Source organism: Natator depressus, chromosome 17 (genome assembly GCF_965152275.1).
Source record: "Natator depressus isolate rNatDep1 chromosome 17, rNatDep2.hap1, whole genome shotgun sequence".
NCBI lineage: Eukaryota > Metazoa > Chordata > Testudines > Cheloniidae > Natator > Natator depressus.
In genome coordinates this window covers 12,368,978-12,379,090 of record NC_134250.1, presented here as the reverse complement: position 1 = coordinate 12,379,090, position 10,113 = coordinate 12,368,978, and the positions used below count along the sequence as shown (strand labels likewise).

At 42.3% G+C, this 10,113-nt stretch overlaps 1 long non-coding RNA gene and 3 other non-coding genes across 4 annotated transcripts; all 4 read right to left on the bottom strand.

The window, feature by feature from the left end:
• Window positions 1–1,034: 1,034 nt before the first annotated feature.
• LOC142000330 (uncharacterized) lies at window positions 1,035–5,265 on the bottom strand. Its single transcript, XR_012642210.1, has 5 exons — window positions 5,246–5,265; window positions 4,812–4,909; window positions 3,828–3,853; window positions 2,887–3,113; window positions 1,035–1,328 (listed from the first exon to the last, which is right to left on the bottom strand). It is a non-coding gene; the product is annotated as an uncharacterized LOC142000330 (long non-coding RNA).
• Window positions 1,405–1,477, bottom strand: LOC142000640 (small nucleolar RNA SNORD65). Its single transcript, XR_012642294.1, has one exon. It is a non-coding gene; the product is annotated as a small nucleolar RNA SNORD65 (small nucleolar RNA).
• On the bottom strand, window positions 3,342–3,417 carry LOC142000635 (small nucleolar RNA SNORD49). The gene has a single exon (XR_012642288.1). It is a non-coding gene; the product is annotated as a small nucleolar RNA SNORD49 (small nucleolar RNA).
• Window positions 3,924–3,994, bottom strand: LOC142000642 (small nucleolar RNA SNORD65). The gene has a single exon (XR_012642297.1). It is a non-coding gene; the product is annotated as a small nucleolar RNA SNORD65 (small nucleolar RNA).
• Window positions 5,266–10,113: the final 4,848 nt, after the last annotated feature.

The following is a 10,113-nucleotide window of genomic DNA, read 5'->3' as shown; positions in this document are numbered from 1 at the left end:
CCTGCAGTTTAAGGCCAAAGAGGGCGGTGATACAAAAACCCTTTCAATTTTGTTTGCTGTAGAATTACTTGCTTGAAAGTTCCATTGGAGCTCAACCTTTTACCTGTCTACAAAACCTTGTTAATCACCTGGTGTTTTGGATGATTGAGCAATGTATTAATCATTCAATGAGCTACCCACATCAAAGATTGAGATACACATCTACAACACATAGGAAGATTTCCTCTTTTAAGTATTTAAAGAAATCAGTGAATTGTAAACAAGTCTGTAAAAAATGAAGGGCAGCAGCTAGGTATGAAGAGACTGCTGTGCAATCAGCACATTTTAAATCTTACTTGCTCTAACTAAAGGGTCATTGCAAGAAGAATCAGTCATTTAAAGTTATATGCAGTGTTGCAGTTGTGGGTGTTAAAGAGGCAGGTGAGGTGACATCCCTAATTGGACCAGCTTCTGTTGGGAGACAAATTTTCAAGCTTACAGAGCTCTTCACAACCACCTGTCTTTCTCCAACAGAAGCTGGGTCAACACGAGATTCTCTCCTTTAAAGTTAGATTACATCACATGAACAGAGAATTCAGATTCTGTAACTGAGAACAAGTGAAGTGTCCCCTTCCTAACTCCCTGGACTATATCTGAGGAATGTTTCACTAACACTACTTTACCTTAAAGGATGAGCACTCTTTAAAGGAAACAGTCCAGCTACAAGTAGTGTTTTAAAAAGGTAATTGTGTTTAAACTAAGCAAAGAGTCAAAAATCCAGTATGTTCTAGTTACAAAGTTTATTTGTATTACCTTAGATCAGTGATTCTCAAACTTTTGTACTAGTGACCCCTTTCACATAGCAAATCTGAGTGCAACCCCCTTTATAAATTATTAAAAAGGGTTTTTAATTTAACAGCATTGTAAATGCTGGAGGCAAAGCGGAGTTTGGGGTGGAGGTGACAGGGCATGACCCCCCCCACCCCTGCTGTAATAACCTCGCAACCCCAAGGGGTACCAACCCCCAGTTTGAGACATAAACCCTTATGTTTAGTGCAGTTTTTTTTCCAATCTGTTTGTGTAAACAATGCTGTATTTTAAAGTATATAAAGAGGTATTTTCTATTATAAACAATGAGTTTCGATTATGCAAGTTATTTGAAATAAAGACCAAGAGTACAATGATTTGAACATTTTAATTTGTGCACTCAACAGTACACATCTTTTACTTGTACAAGAGTGAGCAGAGACATTTGGTAGTGCTCACCCAAAAAAAAAAAAAGTTGCTAATTCTCAGGCTCAGTTGGATGTTCTTCTATTGCAAGCCTGTTGGGTCTGCGATATGGACACCTGCAACACAATAACACAAATAAGTTACAGTGCAATGTGAACTTCTACCCAACCAATTCATTAGTATACAAGATGTCTTCAGAAAACCTTTGCTCACCACTAGTCAATCTGCCGGTAATTCCAGCTATTTTTGGTGAATTTCATCATTTGATATCTTGTACTGAATGGTACACATTTGTAAATATCTATACAAAATTCCAGGATCATCACTGAAACCTACAATGTTTGAAGCGATGAAAAAAGTTACAAACATGGCTCTAAGTTTTTTTGTTTAGAGTATCATCAGGTTCAATCACCATTGGGATTTGATGTCTTACCACTTAATTTAAATTCTCAGCCATTTCCCCCCCCCCTTTTTTTTTTTACACACTTAACCACATGGGCTTTCACCTCTAGTTCACCAATGTCTCAGTATTATTCAGTCATTTGCACTTGATAAGATTTCAGTGAACAAATATTATGATGCAGGGACAACTCTCTTGTACATCAAGCACATCAGTGGTTAACTTTTTTAGCCATTGAAGTTTAACCTAGCACTGCATCAGTATGTTTTTAGAAAAGGTGGTATCACACTGAGTCTGCTAATCAACTACGCCCCCTAGAATCTAAATTGAATAGAAAGTGTAGCTGACAATTTCTCATTTAAAGTTTATGAACACAACATGTAAGATATTAAAGCTAATGTTAAAATTTAGGTGAATGAATTTAATACAGTTTAGATATCTAGCATCCATACATTCAGGTACATTACTCACGAAAAAAGTTTTACACAGTTGGTGGTGGAAAGCAAAATATATTTGTATTCAAACTCAGCCAAAAAGACTTTCTAGTGCTGTACTTTCTTTACTGCAGGAATCTCATTTAACTTCCCTGATATTTTTTGGAAAAAAAAATGCTGTAACACACAAGTTTCCGAACCAACATTAAAAGGATAAAGGACAGGTTGCAGAGGAAGCTGCTAGTGATGTCTAAACACATTAGTTCTGTGAACTAAGACTCATTATGGGGGAGAGGTTTAGTAAAGAAGGGAAAATTGAGAGTTCACTCAGAGGGGAGGGAAGCAGATTAGTTACAAAACTGAGGGTCTAAACTCACAAGGGATGTGATTAAGAGTTGCTTGACCTCATTTTATTTTCTGATTTCTAAGGATGTACATGTGTAAACAGTTTTTACCAGTACAATTGTGTGAGACTATATACAGGATTCAATCTTTACAGTAGCATCACATTTCAGCAGGAAAGGGAAAAAAGTACCCGTAGACAAGTGATCTGGAATGACAACAGATGGCGGGAGAGGCAATTTTTCTGTCCAGATTCCTGAATGACTGCATTACCAGTCCACTGCTGCCATATTAGAGAACTGTACAGCTGAATTTCACTAGAAGCTATTCTTATGTAGAACAGAACCCTCACACGTCTTCTATTAAGCTAGTGAAATATGACAGACACTTTGCACACTTTAAGCTATAAGCAAGTGCAAGGGGAGAGAGCTGGAGAAATCTGCCTCCTGTGGTGGATGCCCAGGTATTGTGGGGACAGGATGGTCTGTCACAACTTACATAATTATGCAATATCCAGTTTCAGCTCTTGACCTTGAATCTGTGTATTAAGAGCGTCTGAAGAATAGAAGGCTCCACTTTTCCACCAAGTCTTGGTAAGCCATGACCCAAGGTTCTCCTTTCCACCCAGATTAGGTCTGGTCCAAGGCCCTCCATAGCTCAAGGGAGCTGCTTTCCACCTCTCCCGTAGGCATCTCACTCCTCTGAAATATCAAAGTCTACAGATTCTGCAGAGTAAATGGAAACAAGAGAACAAAAATGGACATTACATGATGCCCTGAGTAGACTGAGGCTGGAGTGACAACAGCAAGCATGGAAGAGCCAGTCTTCAGATAAACTGCATGCCTGATTGTCTTTTGGCTCCTAGTACTAATGTCATTTTAGCATATCACAAACAGCCAAGTTCTAGCATACAGGCCTCCAGACAACTTTAATTCAATATACATGTAGCTGTATTTCAGACAAGTTGAGAAGGTTATCGTCAGTTCTCGCATCTGACGGCACTTCCTATTCAAGGGTATCATCATATCAACAGCTTTTTGTTGGTTTAGATAAGCAATTAACACAAGCACAAAACTTGCAAATTTTGCTCTAACTTTCCCCTTGATTAGGAGTAAGTTGCAAGGCATTAGTTGATCAAATCAGTAACTTAATCAAATCTAAGGATCAGCATTAGATTGGAGTATTCACCTGTAAATTACCAAAGTGCTTCTATTTCAACCCTCCTGAAGCAGCTCCAAAAAAATCTTTATCAGCTTTTCCTTAGGTCCAGGTCCATATGGTGCACTACCAGTCAAGTGCCTAACCAGAGTCTGTCCCCCCCACATCCAGAAGTGGATGAATGGGACTGCCATATTTCAACTTAGAGTTTGTCAATATGCAAGTAAAATCCCAAAACTGACTTAAGGATTTATACAAGTTAGTGCAAAAATAAAGCTTACCTTATACTTCAAGACACCATTTTGCCCTAAAAAGAGAAAATATCAATTATTATATGACAATATTACAGTTTTATACAAAGGATATTTTGTAGGTTTATTCAGAAAAACCTTCTCACCACCAACAATCCGTCGGTAATTCCAGCTATTTTCGGTTTATTTCATCATTATGCACCTTTGATTTGACCAATTCTATAGGAATATTAAAATACGGCTTTCAAAATGAGCTTTAAGACTCTAGATTTTTGCACGTAATTATCTGCAAAAAAATTGCCCAGTCATGAATCACTGTCTCTAAAGTTCAGTAATTCCCTTATTACAGCTTGCTATCCGTTAGCCGTAACTTCAGTTTGTGAATTTAACTGCACTGCAGAATCCAGAACTACCACCACTGCTACAATGATTGAGAAGTTTTGTAGTCTGCTCACTAGGCAAACTTTTTTAGCCTGAGAACTATTAAGGAAATTAAATCTTGTATTCCTATTTCTGACTGGAGAAGCGGAGAGCTGCAGATCTTACTCCAACTTCTCAGCCCTTAATATCCAGCATGGGTATCTTTCACAAAAAAAAGTTTCAAACAGTATGGGGCACAAACGCCACTGGCTGAGTCTGATCATCCCTTCCACTCCCTGCTCAGGTTCTACTCTTGATGCCGACGAGAACATTTTGTTTCGGTCACCCATGAGGCCTGCTGAAGGAAAACGGGGTAGAGACCAGAGCTGAATTTAGAAATCGTGAGCCCGTCTTTCGAAGACGCCGAAGGCACCTCTCGTTCCCCTCCCTCTGCGGTGCATTCCCGAGCCGGCCCCTTACACAAGGGAGTCACACTGCGGCAGCGAGTCTCAGTCTCTCCCCCCCCCCCCCCGTGACCCCGTGTTAAGGGACAAGGGGGTCCCGAGCCCGACAGCGAAGCAGGGCGGGCACAACCCCATGGACCCCGCCAGGGCGCCTCCCCAGCCCGGCTGCAAGGGGCAAGCGCCATCTTACCTCAGCCGCGCACGAGGCGCCCAGCCCCGGCCGCGCTCGGGCAACCGCCGCCACCGCCATCTTCTCCCCGGCGCCTCAGGGCCACGCAGGTCACCCAGCTTGCGAGACAGACACACGGCGGCCCCGTCAGTCCCCAATAGCTGCCCCGGGCCCTGCCCCCTCCCCGCAGCGCGCGCAGCCTCGCCCCCTCCCCGCTGGAGCCAGGGGCTCCCGCCCGCCGCACGCGCACTCCGTCCCCAACGGGCTCCCCCCAGGCCCGGCTGCTGCGAGCCCATCCCCCCGCGCCGAGCGCGAGGCGAGGAGAGGAGACAGGCACCCCGCTGCCCCCAGGGTAGTGCACGAGGGGCCCAGCCCCACGCCCCGCTTTCCCGGCACGGGCCCGCCCCCAGCGCCGCTGCCCGCCCCCCAGCCAGACCCGCTCACGCGCAACGTACCGGCGAGAGAGAGCGAGAGCCGAGCGGGCGGCGGCTTTTAAGGGGTTGGAATGTACCATCCTGTGGGGGAGGGGAGGCTAAAGCGATAGTGGAACGTACCATCGCCATCGCAGGATACGGGGGGAGCAAACATGAGCTCGTCTGCCTGCCCTTGGAAGGGACCGAGGGTCTCACTCTGCAGAGCGGACAGTTGCACAGCTCAGGCAGCTGTGGCACAAGAGGCCCGCTGGCGGCTCACGCTTCTGTCAGCAACCCACTTCAGGCCTGACACACTCACTCCCCTCTCACAGCGCTGACCCAGAATGATCTACCAAGACGGTCATGGGGGACATCAGAGGAAAGCTTATAGCATCCTGACCGTCCTGAGCCTTGATGTACCAGCATCACTCCAGGCGGTGTGTGCATGTGCTAAAAAGATCTTTAAATCATGCAACCAGGCAGCTGTTGATAAACGTTTTCCCCAAACAACAGAAATGTTCATTTCCCTCTCTGCCTAGATCTCGGACATAAATTAAGTAGGATAGGTCAAATACAATAGGCGTTCATTTGCACCTGAGGTAAACGAGAACCGAGAAAGCAGCAGGCCGGAGAATCTTATCAGAGTGTACACGTCAAAAGGATACATTTCAAAGGTTTACTGGTCTGTGAGAAGAAGGAAAAAGAAACATTCAGTTGTCTATGGCTAAGGGAGCGAAAAGGACAACATTTTTTACCGCCCATGAAAGTTGAATCCTGAACGCAGTGGGGAGGGGAAAGGGGGAAGGCTAGTAACCCTGAGCAACTTTCTTTAGACAGGGCTTGTAGCCTGCTAAAGTTATGTTCAGTCTCTTATAAGCATATTATTGTGTTTTGTCTTATTTGTAACCAGCACTGTTTCCATTATTCACACTCAGTTATTACTTGAATCTGAGAAGCTCTGGTCTTTGCTAAGACATATTCTGTTTTTACTATAAAATCATCTCAGTGCTGTGATGTTATATAGGATGCGTCTTCTTCGTCGAATCAAGAAAGCAGGTGTGTACACTCTTTCCTTGGAGGTAGCATACATTGTATTTTCTGTGAGCGGCTAGTGACAGGAGGTGGATGCTACAGGGGAATGCTTTTCAACATGGCTTGGGGACCAGGGTGGACCTAGTTAAACTGCAAGGCAAAGTAAAGGCTGACTGCATCTGAGAACATTGTTTGGGGTAGCTAACAGACTGGAGTGACAGGGAGCAGACATCCAGTTTATAACCAGCAAATCTTTCTCTTGCTGAGGCAGGGTGGGGGTAGGGGAGATACCAAGGTGATTTATAAACCTGCGTGCCAAGAAAATGTCACAGTAGCCTAGGGCTATCTACAGGGAGAAGGGGATCATGGGGCTATTTATACTTTGTAGGGTATAGGCAACCTGCAGCTATAAGATAGAGGGATGGATGTGATTATTTTTAGTGTTAAAAGTCTAGAAATCTTTTTGATCACATAGAAACATAGGGCTGGAAGGGACCCCAAAATTACATGAAGTCTAGGCCTCTGCACTGACGCAGGACTAAGTAAACCCAGACCATAAATGTCAGGTACCTGTTCAACATGTCCTTAAAATCCTCCACAATTTCCTTGGAAGCCTATGTCAGATCTTAACAACCCTTGTAGGTAGAAAGTTTTCCTTGTTATCTATCAGCCTAAATAGCCATAGCTACAGAATTAAGCCCATTACAATTAATCACCATCCTCTTCATAACAATATGTAGCAGGGCACACGGTTCCTGGAATTCACCTTTGATAAAAAGGTGAATACTTACATGACCCATCGTCAGCCCTTACACCAATTTCTGTCAGACTCCTAGAACCAAGAGTAACCCAGCTTCAGGAGTTTTTGTGACATACAGGGCCCTGTATTGAGAACCGTACTGAGACCATCAAACACCCATTGAATTGTAACAGCTAAGTCAGTCACTATGACCTAGGCTGTACTCAAACCAGCAGTCAGATGAAAGACTTTCTATCCCTTTACCTACCTAAAGTCCCACAATGTATGCCCTGCAGGTTCTCCCAGACATGGCATAACCAACTCACTATGGCACTGTCCCCCTCGCCTGGCATCCACACTGCATACAGAGTTTGAGATGAGCCTGCTACACCCTGGGCTAATTTTCTGCACAGTGTTTTATTAGGTAATATCAGCATACTGTGATCTGTACAGAACACAGCTGCTGACCTGAGGCATCCCACAATCTACCAGTGGGTGCTTTTCTCCACTGCAATCATTCAGGCTGAACCAGTTGGTTTTTATTCACCAGTTGCTTGAAGGGCTTTTCCTCACATGCACATCTCTGCTGAAGTTTTGCAACACGTCTACGCTAAAAATTAAGTCAACCTATCTTACATTGGCATACAGCCACCACAGTAATTACATTGCTTGTATGTGTCTACACTTTGCTCCTTATGTTGGCAGTACACATCCTCACCGGGAGCAATTGTATCGATTGTACTGTCAGTGTGGGGCATTGTGGGATGGCTCCTGAAAGCCAGTAACACTTGACGAACAACGCAGTGTCTACACTGATGCTGGGTCAACCTAACTACATTGACCTTGACTCTATGCTGCTTGCATAGGTGGAGTTATTAAGTCAGCCTAGCAGGGAAACATCATCAGTCGAAGTGAAATTTACGGATAGACACTTCCAGTTAGATTGATGTAAGCTACCTTGCGTCGACCTAACTCTGTTGTGTAGAGCAGACCTAAGTCTTCAGATTCTACTTGGCAAAGAAAAAGGACACAGCTTCAGTGAATCATTAAGGTCTCATGAGCCTCACTCAAGAGCTTATCTAGACTAGAATACAAAAAGTGCATTTTTAGTACATTAATATATTTTAACATGAGCTGGGTTGAATTTTTTTCATTGAAAAATGGGGTTGTGATAAAATTTGTCCACAAAAAATGTTAATTGAATTTCCTCATATTTCAATGACATTTCTACATGAAAAATTGACAAAAATCTTGATTTTTTTTTTTTGTTTCAAAATTGGGGGTGGGGAATCCACTCACTTTTTTTTTGTTTTAAAAGCTTTACTCACCTCCTCCCACCCTTTTTTTGGACTGTGGGGAAGAAGTAAAATGAAAGAAAGTCGTTTCTCCTACTTTCTCTACCATTTATGGGGGAAAGAAAGTGGACTTTTTCCACAAAGCAAAATGAAAAAAAATCATTTCAATTTTCAAAAACTGTAAACTAATTGAATATTTTTCAACATTTTTTGCAAAACATTTTACCTTTTTCTGATCAGATCTATTTTTAACTAAGGGCTTGTCTACACAGGAAAATTGACTGAAATAACTATTGCAGAATAACTTATTCTGCAAAAGCAATTCTATAATAGCTGTCCATGGGGACACTATTCTGTAATAAAAGTGATTTTATTCCAGAATCATTATTCCCCTCTGGACACACACTAATTATTCCAGCATAAGGTGACTTTTTTATTCCAGAACAGTGTCCACATGGGGAGCTATTCCATAACATCCCTGCGTAAACAAGCTTTAGGTAGTAGGCCCCTTGGAGCAGACTGCCTTTTTGTTAAGTATTTGTACAATGTAGAGCAAAACGAGATCCTTGTGTGCATGAGGCTCCTACATGCCAGCAAAACATTAAGTATTTTAAAACACATTAGCTGATTGAACCTTAAACTCCCCTCCTACCGTCCACCATTGACCATCTAACCCAAATTAGTATTATAAAACATTTATATTGAGGATAGTGTCTTAAAAGGCACAACCCGGTTGAACCTTATTGCACTAGGCACTGTACAAACATGACAACAGTTCCTGCCCTCTTAAATACATCACAAAAGAAAAAAAGGGTTACAAACCCAAATATTTTAAATCATTTGCAAGAACCCTTTACCCAAACCTCAGAAACTAGTAAGGCTCCTTTAACCTTGACATAAGGGAATACCAGTTTGCATTGAAACACCGTATGACCAGTTTGAGTTTGAATTACAGGACCATGAAATAAAACTAAAGGTTGTTTAATCCAGATTAATTTGTTTTTCACCTCCATATAGAGAGGACAATGAAGGGCTAACTGATGCACCCACAGCCTCTATATTAAAATAATCACATCTTTTTCTCTTAATTTATGTAATTGCTAGGGTCCTGACTGTACCGCAATAAGCCCTTTTCAGGAACTGATTTAATATGACTACCCAACAGAATTTCAGTAAAATTGGACGTTAATGTAATTTCTAGCAGTTTTTATTTGGAAGAAGACCAAGCCAACAGACATCAGCAATATCTGCTTAAATAAAGGTTTAAATATTTTCACATTTTTTTTTTTCCAATTCAAGGCAAAGAATATAATGTAATGTTGCTCTCTTCTTCCTCTTGTCTGTTATTGGATGTACTTACCTGAAAGGAAATCTTGATTTTAAAGTCCTAAGGCCTGCTTCTGCCCATGCAGACAGCTTGGAGAATTGAGGCCTAAAATGCCACATGCCCATTTCTTTTGAGAAACAGAATGCAAGTCACCTGAACCACTCACTAAAAGAGGGTTTTTTCCTTTCATAAGAAATGATCTAAAGAAGGTCTTAAGGTGTTCCTATAACAGTTCACTTAGAATTGAGGAATGCTCATTTCCCTTCCTTGGTGTAGGTCCTACGGCAAAACCAGAATATTCATTCCCAAATCTGAGAGACTTTGAACAGACTTCATTTATTCTATTGGCATTCACAGGTCAAATTTCTCACATTCACTATCTGAACATTTATCATCAACATTAATCACTTAAAGGTGCCCATTTTTCCTTTCCTTTTTTGGTTATGTGCTTTTTGCTTCATTATGTTGCAGGCTTAATTCCCCCCCCCCCCCCCAGCTTGCCTTTTATGTCACTAAT